This window comes from Saimiri boliviensis, chromosome 7 (genome assembly GCF_048565385.1).
Source record: "Saimiri boliviensis isolate mSaiBol1 chromosome 7, mSaiBol1.pri, whole genome shotgun sequence".
NCBI lineage: Eukaryota > Metazoa > Chordata > Mammalia > Primates > Cebidae > Saimiri > Saimiri boliviensis.
The window spans coordinates 86,155,689-86,176,998 of NC_133455.1; the positions used below are offsets into that span (position 1 = coordinate 86,155,689).

At 37.0% G+C, this 21,310-nt stretch overlaps 1 protein-coding gene across 10 annotated transcripts in view; it reads right to left on the reverse strand.

The window, feature by feature from the left end:
- SOX5 (SRY-box transcription factor 5) overlaps positions 1-21,310 on the reverse strand; it is a 1,015,292-nt gene that overhangs the window by 661,095 nt on the left and 332,887 nt on the right. For 9 of the 10 annotated variants that reach the window (XM_074402912.1, XM_074402908.1, XM_074402910.1 and 6 more), the window contains one exon: positions 2,847-2,913. The exons of the other annotated variant lie outside the window; for it this stretch is intronic. The gene's annotated coding sequence lies outside the window, so the exon portion shown is untranslated. The remainder of the gene's footprint in view (positions 1-2,846; positions 2,914-21,310) is intronic. 10 annotated transcript variants of the gene reach the window in all.

The window sequence follows — 21,310 nt, forward strand, 5'->3', positions numbered from 1 at the left end:
GATACAATTCAGGACTTGCTTCCAGACTTAAAGAAGGCTATGTGGTTTGTGTTGAAATTATAAATGGCAAACAAATGAGAAATTCAGCTGTTCCAAGCAACTAATTGGATGCACACAATTTTAAATATTATATATCATTATCATTAAGGCCCCTGTTATAAAACATTATTATACAAAGCCAAAAAACATAATTCAAATTCAAAAGGTTCTGCAAATTGAAGACATGGAAAAGGAAAAGGATAGCTGTATTATCAAATGTTAGCTTCTTTAACGCAACCATCAGTCAATATCCTGATTAGATAATGTTGGCCTAATCATTACTAAGTCTATTTTTACTCATAATTTAGATTCTGTCTATAAACAGAAATGTTTAAAATGCTGTACACAACCTCTAAGTCAGAGTAATCCTTAAAACACATGAACCATAACAAGTTCCTCATCTGCTGAAATTCCTTTAATGATCTCCATCTCCCTCAGAGTAATAGTCAAGGTCCTACCATGGTCTACAGGTTGTACATGATGAATGCCACACCACCCTCTGCAGTGCCGTCTCTTACTTGTCTGTTTCTTACTGTCTTCCTGTCACTGTCTTTGCCATACCTTCAACACACCAAGCACACTCATCCTACTGGCTCTTCCTGCTGAATGCACCTCTCGTGCCTCACATTGTGAAATGATTCTCTTACTCCATTCAGGCCTCTCTTCCATTCTCTCCTTATCAGAGAGCCTTTCCCCAAACAGTGTATCTGAGGTGGTCTTGCAGTGTTCTCTAGTATCCTTGCTTTATTTTTCTTCTTAGTAAGTATGCCCACTGACATATGTATCAGAATCTTCACTTTGTGTTTTCTTCCATAAGAATGAAAGCTCTGGGAGAGTAGGAATTTTCCTTGTATGAATAAATAAATGAATTAATGAAGGGATCTTCATCTTTTTATTTCACTTAGCTAAACAGAAAACTTCTCCATGGAAATGACACTACCCAAAATAATTTTTAAGTACTTGATTTCTTTGAATTATTAGTATAATCCAAAGTGAAGTCAGTACCAATAGCATTGTTTACCAAATGATAAATTGGCAAAATGGCAAATATGATGGTATTTTATGTCTGTGCATAATGTAGTATGCAGAATAATTTGTGTTCTGTAACCCACGAGGTAGCATAATGCAGTAGACCTGCATCATGCCAAAAAACATAGATTTAGTTCTGTAACTAATGTTTCGTGTGACAGAGGACAGTAACTTGGGCTTGTAAAATAAGTTGATTGGACCAAGTTTCTTTCTATCTCTTAAGACTATAGGGATCAATGAGATGTTTGTCTCTTCCTTCTCGATTTTGCTTCCAAACATACAACAGTCAAACTGAGCAAGTGTATTCAATTTAAGGTCAACATTTATATAATACTTGAATGCCAAGAACACCTACCATGTTTAGCTTCAACTTACCTGGTTTTAAAGTTTATTTCAGTAACATTTGCAAACTAAAAATTGGGGGATGTTCATTATCAGAATATTTTATCAAAGTATCATTAAGAAGTGGTTCTTAACTCTGCAAGAATCAGTGCAGACACACTTACAAACCCAATTACTTTGGCATATCATTTTAAATACAGCTTTTTGCACAACTCTTACCTAATTTAGCTAAAAGCAGAGACTTAAGCATATGTATTGCATCAAAATATAGTTGAAATTTATCTTTCCTTTAAGCTGGTAAGCAGTGTTCTCTCAAGGTACATGCCAATAAAAATTTGTCTAATCCTTAATGTTCATGCTAAAAAATAAAGTCCCTGAAGCATCCAGGTAGATGAACTTTAAGCTTAGCTCCTTTTTGAGAAAGTCATTTTAGTTGAAGAGATCTGATCATGCTGAAGGACAAAGACATTTATCTCTCTGTATAATAAAAAACAGAAAACTCACTGGCAGTTGTTCCACAGAAGACCTGAATACCGAGGACCTAACACACACATGCTCCAGGGGAGCTGTGGAAGTGGTAACATGGGCGGGGTAATGAAGAGGGAGGGGATTTCCAAGTCTTCATTCATAACTAAGCAGTAATAGTGAGAGTTGTGAACACTGCTGATGTTTCAACAATGGTTGAAACCAATGGAAGCCAAGAGACTTCCCTGAACCAAGGGGTGAACACATAGGCATCAGCCATATTCACAGCAACGGGGACTTCAAAGGCCAGTGCAGCTCTAGTTTACTGAGGAATGTGACTAAAACCAACCTTGCACAATGACTGCTGAATGCTCCCAGTAGACTCTTTGCCTATACTGACTATTGAGATCTTTTGATTTACATAGAAATTGTATAATTTAATTAACTTTCATTTCATACGTGGTAGTCAACATTCTGTAGTTACTATTAGCGTTGGCAACGAGACTGACTCTGAAGACTGTCAAAAGCTTTTAGATGTGGACCCCAGCACAGGGTACATGGCAGAGAAGAGCAGAAACTCAATTTTCATGACTTGAGTGCATCCCCACTAGAATTACATGTTTCTTAACATTCTACATGTTTTAAAAATTTGATTCTGGGGAAGTCATTAAGAAGTTTCATTTTAAAACGGTACAATACAAAGAAAAAATATTCATTAGGGCATCCATGTAACTTAGGTAAGAATTTTTTTCTATTCTTGAAAGTTTCTTTAATTTTTTTTCATTTTCAACCTAAAAAAGGAAGATACCCAAATGCTCGGCTTCTTTTATTAAGAGTGTTATTCAAGATTTGGAAACCAAGAACAACTCAAGTAAGCACATGCAAGAGGTAAGCAAGTGGTAAGAGACTTGAGAATTGTAAAAACCAATGGCAAATGAACCAGCAGCAAAGGATAATGCAAATGTCCTGACCTGTTGGGTCTCCCAGTCCAATCTCTCCCACACCTGGTGTCCTTGATGTTATCTATTTCTTGAAATGCTAAAAAAAAAAAAAAAAAAAAAAAAAAAAGAAGAAGAAGAAGAAGAAGAAATTAAAACAAAGAAAAAATTAAGTGAGAAATCAAAGTAATTCCAAAATACTCAGATTAAAAATCATAAAGACAGTTAAATAAGATTTTATTGCAAAATGTTGGAAAAAATATTAAGTAATTTAATTGTAATATTTTTTCTAGACAAGATTCATAGCCATAAAACAACATCAGACTCATAAAACTGCTAGTTAGTGGCTGATGAATGAAAAATCAATGAACAACTAAAATTTTTTATTAATGACATTTCATGATACAGCAACAACTGAAATGTAAAAATGGGAACTAATTATTTTGGAGCTATATCAATGAAACTATTTAAAAGTCATCATATGATTAATTCGGTCACACGAGCATGCATGTGTGATGCATGGACTCATTAACACAAGTGTGTGTATGTAGCCTAAAGTGATCCTAAGCCTAGTTTTACTGACACAATTACAACCATTTTCATGGTCCCTGATAGGCAGTTTAATATATATATATATATATATATATATATATATATATATATATATATATAAATGCAACATTACTTAGAGCTACAATACTTCATGCAAAACATTCTAATGGGCACTGAAATTTGGAGTACATATGTGTACAAATTTATGGAATAAAATTTATGGAATGCATAAGACTTGGCAAGCACAGTCCTATATCGTACTAGGACACTAAGTTATATAAGAATAAATACTTTACAAACCCATTGAATAATTTCTAGGCAAAAACACCAACAACAGAAAGAACAAAATAAAAAAAGTAACACTCTATAAGTGGTCACTTTATCAGGGGCAGACTGCAGGGTCCTAAAAGCAGAATTTAAGTATTGATTTCCATGGCAGAAAAGCCCTATGTCTTTGGAAATTTATATAACCTCTTCAGGCTTAATTTGCCAATCTATAAAATAGCTTCATAAGCTTGTCATGAACCAAGAATCCAAGAATTCTTCAATACATACAGCTATTTTATTATGACTATTTATTTGTGAAAGTCCAGTAATTTTTATATAGAGAAGTTCACAGCTATTCCCTACTTTTTAAGGTTTGGCCACCAAAATGACTAAATTATATCACTTCAAGATGTTTAAACATTTATTAATTTCATATGGGATCTTGTAACAATCTTACTAAAATTGTATAAATATAAAGCTTATCAATATTTTGTACTAGGATGGTCCTATATTATCAAGAATTATGCAGGTCAGTATGTTAATGATAATACTTCAAATTGTACTTTAAGGAAAATAGAATTTCACTTCTGAAATAACTGCTCTGTTATACCAGAGCTGCAGACTTAGAAGTAATCTAAGACTAGGTGACTTGTACAACTTTTATTTATTAATTTATATTATTTTTATTTTAAAAAGCCTAAATAATTTTGGAATCTCTAGATTCTTTTAGAGCACACAAAATAGCAAAAATAATTACACTTTATAACCAAATAGAATTTATCCCAGGAATGCAAAGTTGATTTATCATTTAAATATCAAACAACATAAAATGCCATGTTAATAAAGGGGATAATCATACAACATCTCTATAGATGCTGAAAAGCATCTGACAAAATCCAACACCCTATTTTAACATCATAAAAATATTAAACAAACTAGAAATAGAAGGAAACTTTCTCAACCTAGTAAAGACCATTATGAAAAATCTACAACTATAATACTTAATGGTGAAATATTAACTGTTTTCTTCTTAAAATAAGGAACAAGAATATTTGTTCATACCACTTTTATTCAACATGTTATTAGATATTACAGACAGGTTCACTAAGAAAAGAAAGAAAAGGCATCTAGACTGAAAGGAAGAAGTATGATTATCTCTATTTGTAGATAACATCATTTCTACTTAGAAAATCTTAAGGAAGTAACTAAAAAACTGTAAGAGCTAAAGAACAAGTTCAGTAAGATTGCAGGATAGTTAATCAACATATAAAAATCAATTGTATTTCTGCACACTAGCAATGAACATTCTGAAAATGGTATCAAGGAAACAATTCCATTTATAATAACGTCAAAAGAATAAAATCCTTAGGTATGAATTTAACATTAGAAGTTGGAAGGCTTCTGAATCACAAACCGAAACCATCATTGAAAAAAATTAAAGAGTATCTAAAAAATGAAAAGACAAGCTACATTCATGGATGGGAAAATTTAATATTCTTGAACATAACTCTTATCAAAATCCCAGTTGGCTTTTTACATAAACTGTCAAGCTGATCCTAAAATTCATATAGAAATACAAAAATCCAAAATAGCTAAATCGATCCTGAAAAACAAAAAAGAAAAAGGGGATGCATCCTTCCCAACTTCAAAATTTATGACAAAGCTACAGCAATCAAGACAGTGTGATACTGGTATAAGGATACATATATAGAGCTAATGGCACAGAACAAGCCCATACATTTGTAGCTAGTTGATTTTTGACAAGATTGCCCAAAAAATAGGTGTGTTGTAAGTATTAATATATTTTCAAAAATCTGGTCTTTGTCTTTGGTTCCTGGCACAGAGTTAAAAACATTCTTGAGGCCAGGCCTGGTGGCCCACTTCCATAATCCCAGCACTTTGGTGGCTAAGGAAGGTGGATCATGAGGTCAGGAGATCAAGACCATCCTGACCAACATGGTGAAACCCCATCTCTACTAAAAGTACAAAAAAATTAGCTGGGTGTGGTGGTGCATGCCTGTAGCCCCAGCTACTCAGGAGGATGAGGCCGGAAAATTGCTTGAACCCAGAAGGCAGAGACTGCAGTGAGCCGAGATCACACCACTGCACTACAGCCTGGGTGACAGTGTGAGACTCCATCTCAAAAAAAAAAAAAAAAAAAAAAAAAATTCTTGAAATTACCTGAGTGATAGATGTGCCTTTGTTATGCTAATGAGGTGTCATAGGGTTGTTGCCACAGATAGCCTACACGATGGGGAGGCTGTCAGAAGAATTTAAAAATCCCACGTAATTAGAGTGATGGCATTTCCAGTCCCCTATCTCTGGGGAAAGAAGATCTGAAGATTTAGTTCAGTCACATGGCCAATGACATGCCTATGTAATAAATATCTCGAATTAAAATAATGAACATGAGGTTAGGTACAGTGGCTCATGCCTATAATCCCAGGACTTTGGGAGGCAAAGGTAGGGGGCAGATGCCTTGAGATCATGAGTTCAAGACCAGCCTGGCCATCATGGCGAAACCCCATTGCTATCAAAAATACAAAATTGAGCTGGGCATGTTGGTGCACACCTAAAATCCCAGCTACTCAGGAGGCTGAGGCAGGAGAATCTCCTTAACCGGGGTAGCAGAGGCTGCAGTGAGCTGAGATCACGTTACTGCACTCTGCCTGGGCGACAGAGTAAGTCTCCATCTTAGAAACAAAAAACAAACTATGAAAATAAGGCTTAAACTGCTTCCAGGATAGTGAACATATTGAAGTACCAGGAGGGTGGTTCAACCAACTCTGTGAAGACACAAACTTGTGCTCCCGATTATTCCAGACATATCCCATATACCTCTTTATCCAGCTGTTCATTTAAATCCTTTATAATAAAATGGCAATCATAAGTATAGCACTTTAGTGACAGGTATGTTGTTCTAGTGAACTATCAAACCTTAAAGGGGTTCTTTGGAACTCCCAATTTTGTAGCCAATTCTGCCAAGCAGAAATAAAGGTAGTTTAGGGACCCCATTTGGCCTTTTAAGTAAGGACAGTCTTGCTGGGGACCTTGTCCTTGAATTTGTGGTATGTGATGTTAACTATGAATAGTTAGCGTCAGACTGAATTGCACTATAGGACAACCAGCTGATGTTCTGTTTATGTGGCGAATTATGTTTGTAGACTTGCGTATGTTGAACCAGCCTTGTATCCCTGGGATGAAGCCTACTTGATCATGGTAGATAAGCTTTTTGATGTGCTTGTTTTTTTTTTTGTTTGTTTGTTTGTTTTTTTTTTCTTGTAAATCTGTTTTAGTTCTTTGTAGATTCTGGATATTAGCCCTTTGTCAGATGGGTAGATTGCAAAAATATTTTCCCATTCTTTGGTTGCCTGTTCACTCTAATGATTGTTTTCTTTGCTGTACAGAAGCTCTGGAGTTTAATTAGATCTGATTTGTCTATTTTGGCTTTTGTTGCCATTGCTTTTGGTGTTTTAGTCATGAAGTCCTTGCCTATGCGTATGTCCTGAATGGTTTTGCCTAGGTTTTCTTCTAGGGTTTTTATAGTGTTAGGTCTTATGTTCAGATCTTTAATCCATCTGGAGTTAATTTTAGTGTAAGGTGTCAGGAAGGGGTCCAGTTTCAGCTTTCTGCACATTACTAGCCAGTTTTCCCAACATCATTTATTAAACAGGGAATCCTTTCCCCATTGCTTGTTTGTCTCAGGTTTGTCAAAGATCACATGATTGTGTACGTGTGGTGTTGCTTCTGAGGCCTCTGTTCTGTTCCATTGGTCTATGTTTCTGTTTTGGTACCAGAACCATGCTGTTTTGATTACTGTGGCCTTGTAGTATAGTTTGACATCAGGCAGCATGATGCCTCCAGCTTTGACCTTTTTGTTTAGGATTATTTTGGCTGTGAGGGCTCTCTTTTCGTTCCATATGAAGTTTAAGGTGGTTATTTCGAGTTCTGTGAAGAAGGTCATTGGAAGCTTGATGGGGACAGCATTGAATCTATAACTTACTTTGGGCAATATGGCCATTTTCACAATGTTGACTCTTCCCAACTATGAGCATGGAATGTTTTTCCATCTGTTTGTGCCCTCTCTTGTTTCACTGAGCAGTGGTTTGTAGTTCTGCTTGAAGACGTCCTTTACCTCCTTTGTTAGTTGTATTCCTAGGTATTTCAGTCTCTTTGCAGCAATTGTGAATGGGAGCTCACTTTTGATTTGGCTCTCTGTTAGTCTGTTATTGGTGTATAGAGATGCTTGTGATTTCTGCACATTGATTTTGTATCCTGAGACTTTGCTGAAGTTGCTTATCAGTTTCAGGAGATTTGGGGCTGAGATGATAGGGTCTTCTAAATATACTATCATGTCATCTGTAAATAGAGACAATTTGGCTTCCTCTTTTCCCAATTAAATATCCTTTATTTATTTTTTTTTTCTTGCCTGATTGCTCTGGCTAGAACTTCCAATACTATATTGAACAGGAGTGGTGAGAGAGGGCATTCTTGTCCAGTGCCAGATTTCAAAGGGAATGCTTCTGGTTTTTGCCTGTTCAGTATGATATTGGCTGTGGATTTGTCATAAATAGCTTTTATTATTTTGTAATATGTTGCATCAATACCTAGTTTATTGAGGGTTTTAGTATAAAGGGCTGTTGAATTTTGTTGAAGGTCTTCTCTGCATCTATTGAGATAATCATGTAGTTTTTGTCTTAAGTTCTGTTTATATAATGGATTATGTTTATAGACTTGTGTATGTTAAAATAGTCTTGCATCCCTGGGATGAAGCCTACTTGATCTTGATGAATAAGCTTTCTGATTTACTATTGCATTCTGTTTTTATTGAAGAATTTTGTGTCGATGTTCATCATGGATATTGGCCTGAAGTTTTCTTTTTTAGTTGTGTCTCTACCCAGTTTTGTTATTAGGATGATGTTGGTCTCATAAAACGAGTTGGGGAGGATTCCCTCCTTCTGTATTGTTTGGAATAGTTTCAGAAAGAATGGTACCAGCTCCTCTTTGTACATCTGGTAGAATTCAGTGGCAAACCCGCCTCGACCTGGGCTTTTTTTTAGTTGGTAGACTGTTAATTACTGCCTCAACTTCAGCCCCTCTTATTGGTCCTTCCAGGGTTTCAACTGCTTCTTGGTTTAGTCTTCGGAGAGTGCAAGTGTCTAGGAACTTATCCATTTCTTCAAGATTTACTGGTATGTGTGTACAGAGTTGTTTGTAGTAATCTCTGGTGGTAGTTTGTATTTATGTGGAATCGGTGGTGATATCCCCTTTATCATTTTTTATTGCACCTATTTGATTCTTCTCTCTTTTCTTTGTTATTAATCTGGCTAGTTGTCTATCTATTTTGTTGGTCTTTTCAAAACCACAGATCCTGAATTTGTTGATTTTTTGAAGGGATTTTTGTGTCTCTATCTCCTTCAGTTCTGCTCTAATCTTAGTTATTTCTTGTCTTCGGCTAGCTTTTGAGTTTTTTTGGTCTTGCTTCTCTAACTCTTTTGATTTTGATGATAAGGTGTCAATTTTAGACCTTTCCTTGCTCCTCATGTGGGCATTTATTGCTATGAATTTCCCTCTAGATACTGCCTTAAATGTGTCCCAGAGACTCTGGTATGTTGTGTCTTCATTCTCATTGGTTTCAAAGAACATCTTTATTTATGCCTTCATTTCATTGTTTATCCAGTAAACAATCAGGAGCCACTAGTTCATTTTCCATGAAGTTGTATGGTTTTGAGTTTGATTCTTAATCTTGTAATTTCGTTACACTGTGGTCTGAGAGACTGTTATGATTTCCATTCTTTTGTATTTGCTGAGGAGTGATTTACTTCTAATTATATGGTCAATTTTAGAGTAAATGCAATGTGGTGCTGAGAAGAATGTATATTATGTGGATTTGGGGTTGAGAGCTCTGTAAATGTCTATTAAGTTAGGTTGGTCCAGATCTGCCTTCAAGTCCTGGATTTCCTTGTTGATTTTCTGTCTCATTGATCTGTCCAATATTGACAGTGGAGTGTTAAAGTCTCCCACTATTATTGGGCGGGAGTCTAAGTCTCTTTGTAGGTTGTTAAGGACTTGCTTTCTGTATCTGGGTGCTCCTGTACTGGGTGCATATTTCAGTTAGTTCTTCTTGTTTTATTGATCTTTTTACCATTATGTAATGCCCTTCTTTGTCTCTTTTGATTTTTTTTTTTTTTTTTTTTTGGTTTAAAGTCCATTTTATCAGAGACTAGGATTGCCACTTCTGCTTTCCTCTGCTCTCCATTTGCTTGGTAAATCTTCTTCCACCCCTTTATTTTCAGCCTATGTGTGTCTTTGCATGTGAAATGGGTCTCCTGAATATAGCATACTGATGGTTCCTGTCTTTTTATCCAATTTGTCAGTGTGTTTTTTGATTGGGGCATTTAGTCCATTTACATTTAATGTTAATATTGTTATGTGTGAATTTGATCCTGCCATTTTATTACTGGTTGGTTGTTTTGCCCTTTGGTTGACATAATTCCTTCATTGCATCATTGGTCTTTACCATTTGGTTCTTTTTTGCAGTGGCTGGTACTGGTTTTTCCTTTCTGTGTTTAGTGCTTCCCGCAGGAGCTCCTGTAGGGCAGGTCTGGTAGTGACAAAATCTCTCAGCAATTGCTTGTCCATAAAGGATTTTATTTCTCCATCACTTATGAAGCTTAGTTTGGCAGAATGTGAATTTCTGGGTTGAAAGTTCTTTTCTTTAAGGATGTCGAATATTGGCCCCCACTCTCTTCTGGCTTGTAGCATTTCTGTCGAGAGATCTGCTGCGTCTGATAGGCTTCCCTTTTTGGATTACCCAACCCGACCTTTCTCTCTGGCTGCACTTAGTATTTTTCCCTTCATTTCAACTCTGGTGAATCTGACAATTATGTGCCTTGGGGTTGCTCTTCTAGAGGAGTATCATTGTGGTGTTCTCTGTATTTCTGGTATTTGAATGTCGGCCTGCCTTGCAAGGTTGGGGAAGTTCTCCAGGATAATATCCTGAAGAGTATTTTCCAGCTTGGACTCATTTTCCCCACCATCTTCCAGTACACTGATCAGGCGTAGATTAGGTCTTTTCACATAATCCCGTATTTCTTGAAGGCTTTGTTCATTTCTTTTCACTCTTTGTTCTCTTTTCTTGCCTTCTCATTTTGTTCCATTGAGTTGATCTTCAATCTCTGATAGCCTTTCTTCTGCTTGATGTATTCGGCTATTGAAACTTGTATATGCTTCACTAAGTTCTTGTGCTGTGTTTTTCAGCTCCATAAAGTCGTTTATGTTCTTCTCAAGCTGGTTATTCTAGTTAGCATTTCGTCTAACCTTTTTTCAAGGTTTTAGTTTCTTTGCATTGGGTTAGAACATCTTCCTTTAACTCAGAGAAGTTTTGTTATTACCCACCTTCTGAAGCATGGTTCTGTCAATTTGTCAAATTCATTCTCCATCCAGCTTTGTTCCCTTGCTGGTGAGGAGCTGTGATCTGGTGGGGACAATGCATTCTGGTTTGTGATGGTTTCATTCTTCTTGCACTGGTTTTTGATCTTAGGGAGTTGCTTGGGGAGGTGGCGTTCCTTTGCTTGCCTGCAGAGGGGCTACTGGGCTGCCATGGGTTCAGTGGAGCTGCTGCGTCTTTTATTTACTCAGGAAAGTTAGGCCAGCTTCTGCAATGGCAGCTGCCCCTCCCCACCGGGCTGAATTGTTCCTGGTTTCTCTCTAGTACGGAAACTCTGGCGTGAGAGTGTTTTTCTTCAGTCTGCTGGGCTTTGTCAAATGGCAAGAGGACCCGTCCTGCTATATGGGCTGTTTCCCTGTTTTCAGTTCCCCTTCCTTCTGGGGGGAGGGTAGATCTGGCCAGCTGGCTTTCTTGCTTTCACGTCAGCCAGTGCTTCCGCCTAGATCGATGCCCCAGTGCTGGCCAAAGTTGCTGTTCTGCCCTGTTCTGGCAGCTCTCTGAGGCTTTTAGCCCAGGGAAGATCTGTTCTGTGGGTTGCTGAGGGCTTGGGTGGAGCGCTATATCCTAACTGAAGTTCCAGAGTGGGAGATTCCCCAGTCCTCCGGTCTGTTGCACACACCTCCTGGGTAGGGCAGTACCCTGCTTGGTCTCAACTTGCCCTATTTGGCTTATACCCACTGTCCAACCAGACCCACAAAATGAACCTGGTACCTCATTTGGAATTGTGGAGAGCACTCAGTTTCTGCGTCTCTCTTCTTGGGAGCTGCTTTCCAGAGCTGCCTCTTATTCAGCCATCTTGGGATCCCCAAAATATTTTTTAGCACAAAGTATGGCAACATTTGGAATACAGTTTGTTAATAGTTGGAAATCACAGACATTTTAGAATTTTGTAAAACCACAGAGATTTTAGAATTGTCTAAGGATGACTGTTATGAAATAAAATTTTAGATGTCAACCCAAAATAGATAAATACATAAGAAAACATGTCCTTTTAAAACATCGAATTTTGAAAGAGGGGGAATAACAAGGAGATGATTAATGGGGTTAAAAAATACAGTTAGAAAGAAAATGATCTAGTGTTTGGTATCACAATAGGGTGTCTACAGCTCATAATAATTTATTATATATTTCATGATAACTAAAGGAGTGGAATTGAAATGTTCCCAACACAAAGAAATGACAAATGCTTGAGATGATGGATATCCCAATGACCCTGATGTGATTATTACACACTGTGTACTCAAATAAATTTATCGCATGCACCTTAAAAATATATACAACTATTTTGTCTCCATAATGATTTAAACTTCTAAAAATATCAAATTTCAATGACATAAAATTAAAGTTCCCCATTTCTATTTAACCTTTAATTTTAATATGAATGCATTTAATGAAATACTCAAGAGGCTACATATCCTAAGGGACTCACATTTATCCAACTTCATGATCCTAAGAGTTATGTGATTAAGCAGCCTCAATTCTAGTTATACCACCTAAGTACCTAACCTCTCTGTTTATTTAATATGTATTTGACTATTCAAGTATATTTTCTGCTACTGAATTTTAAATAAGCCTCCAATCCCTCCTCTAAAATGTACATGCACATTGCTTTGAGTTAAATTGGGGATTTGTTGAGCAGAAACCATCCAACCATTCATCTGTTCATTTACTCAACAAAAAGTTCCTGAGCACTTATTATAAGATACTGCATATAAGAGAAGGCAGAACGGAGAGATAAAAAGAACATAGACGTTGGGATCACACAGATATAAGCTTGAGTTTAGCCCTCAACTTATTATAGGTGGTAAAACCTTTCTCAGACTCAATTTCCTCATCTTTAAAGTGATGATTAATTTAATTAATGTTCTAACAGAACTCAATAATTAATGTTAAATTATTTTATTCCTGCCTATTTGAAAGTTAAGTAAATTTATCAGACAAGAATTCTGTGTTTTAGGAGTTAACAGCAGATATTGCAATGTATGTAAATAATGTGAAAAATTACAAGGCATAAATTTCCAGTGACAAAATAAGTGAAATGATTTATACTAGATATAGAACATAGTATCATCATTATTGCCAAATAGATATAGCATTTATATAGTTAACCACTGAGATAAATAACTATCAATTAACACTAATTCTCTTCCAAAACATTAGTGTTCCAAAGTATTAACTTTGGGAAATAATCAGAGGACTTGTACTTTATATAACCAATGATACATACACATTCACACACACTATATTGAAATGCTTCAAAGAGTAAATGTGCAATGTTACAATGCTAATTTAGAATTACAGAAATTGCTTACTTTTTTCTTTTGCTGAACTGTATTTTCTAAATGTTTCTCCAATAAATTTTATAACTTTCCTAATAATAAAAGGGCTATTAAATAAAGTGACAAAACATACATAGGTTGGGTGTTATTATTTAAATGGGGCAAAAAAAAAAGTTTCCCAAAGGTTCTAAATTGGAACCTAGTCCCCTCACACCAACTCAGTCTCCCACCACAGCAGAGATATCTACTGGGGCACCCCATCCAATTGGAAGTATCTAACTGCATCACTGCTAGCACTTTTCTAGCATTCTGCCTGCTCTTAAGACTAGAAAAGCAACATTTTGAACAGCAATGCTCATCATATAAAGTTTCCTCCAAACAGTATTGAATAACCAAACTCACAGAGTCAGAAAACCATCATCTACGGATTTATATTTCATTTTACTCCGCCTCCTATGTAGTAGCCAAAAGTCTGAAGACAACATGTATTGACTTACCGTGTTTCATGTTAGACACTAATCGGCACTGGCTTTTGACTTCACAACTACCCCATGAAGTGCACATGGTTAACTCCACTTAATAAATGAGGATACTGAGTTGGGCTTAGTTGCCCATGGTCACATGTGACAGAGCTAGGATTTTAACTCCGGATGGCCTAATGTCAAAATCCATTTACTTTCCAATATATCACATAAACCTCTTCAAAATATGCTCGGTATCAACTCCCCATTTTGTTTTCCAGTATTTGCTAATGGACTAAATAAAGTAATTGTTGCTAATATGGAAATGAGCTAGTCAGGTTATAGTGAAAAAAATACAAGACATGAAGATCTCCTCCACCCCATCCATGACTCCTCCTACTTCCTTTCTTTTCTTTCCTATATATCACTTGCCATCTCTAAAATTAATTTGTTTTATGACTGTGTCTATTTTGTTCATGGTTTTACCTCCAGTACTTAAAGCAGAGCCTGACTTCACATAAGAGTTTAATAAATACTTAGTAGCTGAATACATGTATTCATGAGAACATGCGTAAATTCTTCTTTTTACTCGTTAAGTGTCTCTTGACAAATCTACTAGCCTCTCCGCTTTTAAATCTCCATTTTTTAATGCAATACCACCTAAGGTTGTTATAAGTTTAAATTTAATTCACTCAAAAACTGCCCACGGAGCACCTACTACATGCTAGTTACTATTCTAAGCAATGTGATCATAGCAGGGAACAAAACAGACAAAAATCTCTCATGCACCTTACAGTCTGGTAAGTAAAAAAATAAGAATGCAACACAATGTATTCAATAGCAATAAGTGGTCTAGAGACAAGAATTGAGTTTGCAGATAGGAATCTGAGAGGAGGATCTGCAATTTTAAGCAGGGTAACAGGAAAGGAAGATATATGAGTAAGGAAGTGAGGGATGTGTAAACTGGGGAAAGAACTTTCCATGCAGAGCGAATAGCATGGTGGCATGACTGTATTTTCAGAATGGCTGCAATGCAGTGAGTGAGTCCAAGAGTAATAGGAAATGAGGTCAGATAAAGGAGGGGGCAGGCAAGGATTGTGTAAGACCCTGCAGGCCATAGTTAGGATACTGGCTTTTGTTCTTAGAAAAATTAAAAGCTAATACGAAGGTTTGAGCTTAAGTGGGAAGTCAAGTGATTTGGATTTTAATTGGTTCAATATTTCTCAATGAGGTTATCACTGGCATTCTGAGTGGATGGCTCCTCTTTGTCCCCACCATCAAGCATATGGCAGGCCATTTAGTGTCTCTAAACTGGGCCCACGAAATGCCAGTTGTACTCCCCAGGTCTTCTGACAACCAAAAATGTCCCTATTTATTTCCAGGGCTATGTTAAGAATAGGCTTAAAGTAGGTCAGGGTAGAGTCTATTTTAATATTCCAGGAGAGAGTTTATATTATCTTGGGCCAGAGTAGCTGTGGTGAACGTGGATTGTTTTCTTTTTTCTGCACTGAGGTTTTGCCAATGGACGGACAGGGGTATGAGTGAAAGCTAGGAGTCAAGGATGACTCCCACATGTTTAAAATGAGCAAATAGTAGGATGGAATTACTATTCACTGAAACAGTGAAGACTGAATGGGGATGGAGCAAATTTCATGAAAAAAGCAGGCGCTCATCAAGGCACAAAACAAACTACCATGTAAAAGCAGACATATCTAAGTTTCATCCAAGAAATTCGTGAAATAAGGGAATAGGAACTAGTTCTGAACTCTAAGATTTTGTTAGAGCATGTTTTGGGAGTGGATAGGATTAACAGAAATAAACATTAAATAAATAAGCGAGTAAGTGATTACTGATAACTAGTTGTAATATATTAGGTCTTTCCAAGCAATTAGATTATGTTAAGAAACATTTTTAAAAAATATAATCCAAAGCACTGAGTCTAACTGTGGGATTTCAAACAATACATGGTAAGGTGGTAGACAGGCCTTTAATGCTGTTAAAATCACACTGTGCCCATATTGCTTGGAATAGACACCCTACAGTGAGACTAAAGCTGAACCTTGGGAAAACAGTGGGTGATACGACTGTCCGGCACTCCATACTGACTAAGCATCACCACTTTCAACACTGCAGAGTCAACTGGTCAATATATGTGACCTTTTCTCTATTCATGGGTAATTTCAGAATTTCAGATGAAAAGCCATGCCCAGATATTGTTTAGATGCTTTTTCATGTGTAGAGTTGACTCATCCTTCCAGACAGACGAAATTATTCAAATGAACACAATAAACTGATTGATACAAACACACAATTTAGAGTTGTTAGGAGGAAGTGTCCGACTGCATCACTATTAGAACATTTTCCAGCATTCTGCCTGCTCTTAAGAATAGAAAAGCAGCACTTTGAACAGCAATGCTCATCATATAAACGTGAGGTTTCCTCCAAAAGGTATTGAATAACCAAACTCATAAAGTCAGAAAACTACCATTATCTTTGGATTTACATCACATTCATGAGCACTGTATCTCAAGATTTCCTATTAATATCCATAATGAGTAGACACAAGTGAAGTATTTACATTCCAAAAGTCGTCCCAGGCCTGGTGCAGTGGCTCACTCCTGTAATCCCAGCACTTTGTGAAGGTGCTCACTCTCTCTTTACACAGCATTCTCTGATCTTCTAGCTTTTTTCTGTTTAGTGTGTTGAATTCTCTGAATGCCTCCCCTGGGTGAAATTTTGCTTATTGAATTAGGAGGTCATTGGATAAAAGAAATTAGCTAAGGCAGGAGGACTGCTTGAGGCCAGCAATTTGAGGCCAGCCTGAGCAATACAGCAAGACCATGTTTATAATGAAAAATTTTAAAATTAGCCAGGCGTGTTGGCATTTGGCTGTAGTCCCAGCTACTTTTCCCAGCTACTCTGGAGGCTGAGGTGGGAGGATCACTTGAGTCCAGGAGGTCGAGGCTGCAGTGAGCTATGCTCACACCGCTGCACTCTAGCCCAGGCAACACAGAGTCAGACCAAATCTCAAAAAAAAAAAAAAAAAAAAAAAAAAAAAAAAAAAAACCATAACAACAACAACAAAATCATACACACATGAAAGCTTTGCTTCCTTTAGAAAATGTCATCATTGGCTGGGTGCGATGGCTCACGCCTATAATCTCAGCACTTTGGGAGGCTGAGGCGGATGGGTCACCTAAGGTCAAGAATTTGAGACCAGCCTGAGAAACATGGAGAAACCTCGTCTCTACTAAAAATACAAAATTGGCCAGGTGTGGTGGCGCATGCCTGTAATCCCAGCTACTCAGGAAGCTGAGGTAAGAGAATCACTTGGACCTGAAAGAAGGAGGTTTTGGTGAGCTAAGATTGCGCCTTTGCACTCTAGCCTTGGCAACAAGAGGGAAACTCTGTCTCAAAAAAAAAAAAAAAAAAAAAAAAAAAAAAAAAAAAAGAAAAAAAGAAAAGAAAAAAGAAAATGACATCATTTTCCAGATTGACTCGTCCTATTGTTCAAGACTTTTTCTGTGACAGTAGTGGAAGAGAACTGGATGCAATTCTTCAAGCAGGTAGCCTCTCCAATCACCAGTTAGCTAAAGAACTTAGAAGGGTTATGCAAAGGTGGTCGCTTGAACTAAAGAGGAAGGGAATGAGATAAAGCAGCAGCAGTGGTAGACAGATGCCCCACTGGCTTCACATTGTTGTTTCGCTGGAAGGACATAGTGTGTCATAACGAATTACCATTAATTTGAGCCAGCAGTACTGTTAGATTGAGCCTGGCAACCCAGGATGACAAACAGTGCCTGCAAGATCATCTAATGAGGGACAAGGCTGCTTCAGTTGTGCCGCTTCACTCAATTAGTGGACAAGGCTTTTAATGCCGCTCTGCACAACTAAAGCAATTTTGATTACTTAGAGCTAAGTCTCCATTTAGAATGTTTCGGAAGCTGACACAGTTTTTTTTTTTTCCCCTTTTTAAATATAAATTATCTAGAGAGTATTTGAATGGTAATAAGCTATTTGAAAGCCAATCACATTATTCCTTATTTTTGCTTAAGTAATATTAAAATATATTTTTTAAAATTTCAAATGATAGAATTTACTCTAGCAAATGAAATGTAAATAAGATAGCAAATGATTAAGAATATTCTGGGGGTGTGTGTGTATGTGTGTGTGTGGGTTTGCGTGTGTGTATGCAGGCACTATGTGTGTCTCTCTGTGCCAGAATTACAGTTGGTGAATTTCACTTCATCAGCCAACATTATCAGGAGGGTTGCATATTTATTCTATATATCCACATTTTTAAAAAATTCCAGATCTTGCCTTCTTTGGCTGGGAGCACTTATATCTCATAGCTTTTGATATAGGGAACTGATGTTTCCACTTCATTATTTTTTTCACTATGTCACTGCATGAGGAAAAGCACTGATAAGTGCAGTGGTATGACTTATTTGATATTATGATCATTGACTTATTGCTCATAACTAAAACCTTACCTGCACAGAGGCTACTTAGGCCAAATAAATTCCTTCCATTCTCTTTAGAAACACACAGGGTGCATGCTCTCTCATTACACAGCATTCTCCCATCTTCTAGCTTTTTTCTATTTAGTGTGTTGAATTCTCAGACTAACTCCCCTGAGTGAAATTTTGCCTATTGAATTAGAAGGTCACTGGATTAAAGAAACTACTCAAGTGCTAGACACACAGTAGATATCCATACATTTTGGTTATATCGAACACAAATTGTACCAAGGTAAAAAAGTGTCAACATTGTGACGTGAACATACCCTCTGCTTTCTTTCCTTCACTCAGGTGGAGGGGAATGTCGGGACCGAAATTTAAGAACATAAATCTCTAGATATACCTGACCCATCACCAAAATCAGCTTGCCTACCAGTAATTTAAAAAAAAAAAAAAATCTCAATGCGTAAAGGAGGTCCAATACAAGCTGATTTTCAATAATACACGCAGTCACATCTTTGTTTTATAAAAGCACTATAACAACACAACAAATAAAGTCATGCAGGACAGAAGATTGGAAAAAGCTTTGAAATTTCAATAGTTTGGGGCTGCAAGGAAAGTCATTAGTTGAATAAATTAACAATTATCAGAGTTTTTTTCCCCCCAATTCGAGTTATATTTCACTTTCTTAAAATAATAGTAACAATGACTACATTCATGTCTTCAAAACATTTAACTCCAAAAGCACATGTTACACACTCAGGAGAGCTGGTTACACATTAGCAGAAAATCGTACATCATCGACACTGTTGGTGTGGTAAATAAAAATTCAAGGGGAAAAACAATGTGGTTCATTAGGAAGCAAGTAATCTTTCCTATAACAGTGTTATATTTGTAATGATTGTAATCACTTAGAAACTGGCAAGTAATTTGCAAAGATTCTATATCCCCTCTTCCCAGAATATATAAGAAATCACATCACTGACTCTAATTATGATTGCAAAAGTAGAAAAAAATGATTAATAGTTCCATTTATTCTCCTCTCTTGCCAAAAGGGGTACTATGAGACAGAAGGAATTCCTGTTAATTGCAGGAATCAAAGAAACATAAAGTTTAAGGATTAAATATAGTGGGATAGTACCAGTCACATGTACAAGTCAGTAGGATCAATCTCTTAAGTGCTTCCCTCCTGCACTTCTCTTTGTTCTTCAGGAGAGTATTGGTCTGAAGTACCATCAACAATGATTGCCATTTGGCTTTCCATCTAAGTTAATATCTAACATCTCAGATATGTTCTCATCTCTGATCAAAATTTACTTTTGAAACATATAGAATATTTGGATGGTTCAAAAAAAAGACATATCAAGGAAACTGTGGATTCACTTCCACCCCCATCCCTTTTATTCATTCCCACCCACACATTATACGTTCTTTTCTTTTTTTTTTTTTTTTTTTGAGACGGAGTTTCGCTCTTGTTACCCAGGCTGGAGTGCAATGGCGCGATCTCGGCTCACCGCAACCTCCGCCTCCCCGGTTCAGGCAATTCTCCTGCCTCAGCCTCCTGAGTAGCTGGGATTACAGGCACGCGCCACCATGTCCAGCTAATTTTTTTTTTTTTTTTTTTAGTAGAGACGGGGTTTCACCATGTTGACCAGGATGGTCTCGATCTCTTGACCTCGTGATCCACCCGCCTCGGCCTCCCAAAGTGCTGGGATTACAGGCTTGAGCCACCGCGCCCGGCCCTACATTATTTTCTTAATTAAGTTTCATATTTCCTGTATTTATTTTTGCAAAAATAAGCAAATGTATGTATTTATTCTTATGTGCCCTTCTTTCTTATGCAAAAGACAGCATTCTATATATCTCGTTGAAGTTTTTTTTTTTTTAATTTCCACCTAACAATGTGTCTTGGAAACATCTCCATATTAGTGTGTAGAGATCTTCATTATTTTTTACAAGTGAATGATACTTCATTGCATGGACATACTTTGACAAGATGTTTATGCATAGAGATTTAGGCTATTTCCAATACTTGGCAATTGCAAATAATGTCACAAATATTTTTAAAGATCGTCATATGATTTTCAGAATACTGCTGGTGGGTAAGGTGGTTGCCTTAGTCTATTTGAGCTGGTATCAACTCTCTCAATGTTTCTGATATGGGAAAAGAGTAGGACTGAGAAACCTGAATTACCTTCCATGCTTTCACTAGAGCTCAGAGGTACTCCTAGTCTTTAATACAGATCTATGTGAACAGAGCTATTATGAAATGGTCTTGGTTGGAGAACAAGCATTTTAAGAATTTTCTGAATGTTTCTTCCCAAGACATTTTTGAGACCCAAACTTAACTTAAACCTACTGGAAGTTCTAAAAGCCTAAAGCCCAGAAAATATTTCTCTACGTGCAAGCACTTTTGTAGCAAGAAACAACTCTTAACTTTCTTGAAATTTAGAACTCATATTAAGGGTTTCAAAACAGTGATTGAATAAATGAAGGAATAAATCTACCACATCCAACACCAGTCTGACTCAAGAGCTTAGGGACAGCTTTCAGCAAATATAAGTCTGAATTAGAGCGCTGAAGGCAGGCAGGTGTATTTGGCAATAGCTTTTTCCTACTCTAGGAAAATGAGGCAGCCTGGAGATGAGGTGAAGACCATCTTTCCTGCAGTTCCTACATAATGGATGGGCGTGCATCCTGGTTTGTGGCTTGAGGCTGCTGTGTGCCCAGTAACACGCTCATTCTGTTGTTGTAACCCTTACAGGAATTATGACTCATGCTTTGAGGAAACAGTAGAGGTCAGACAGCAAGCCCAGAAAAACCTGCCAGCACCAAGAGGGAATCCTCAACAAGCGCCTGGGGGACATATTATTCTAACTGAAGGGACCAGAACTTCCCCAGGAAGGGAAGAAGAGAGAAATGCGGAATGCCTGTGTTCGCATTTGCCAAAAAACAAAAGTCTGAGAAACCTCTGAGAGACTCCACATGGGAAGTGAAATTTACCTTTTCTAAGACCATTGTTGATTTT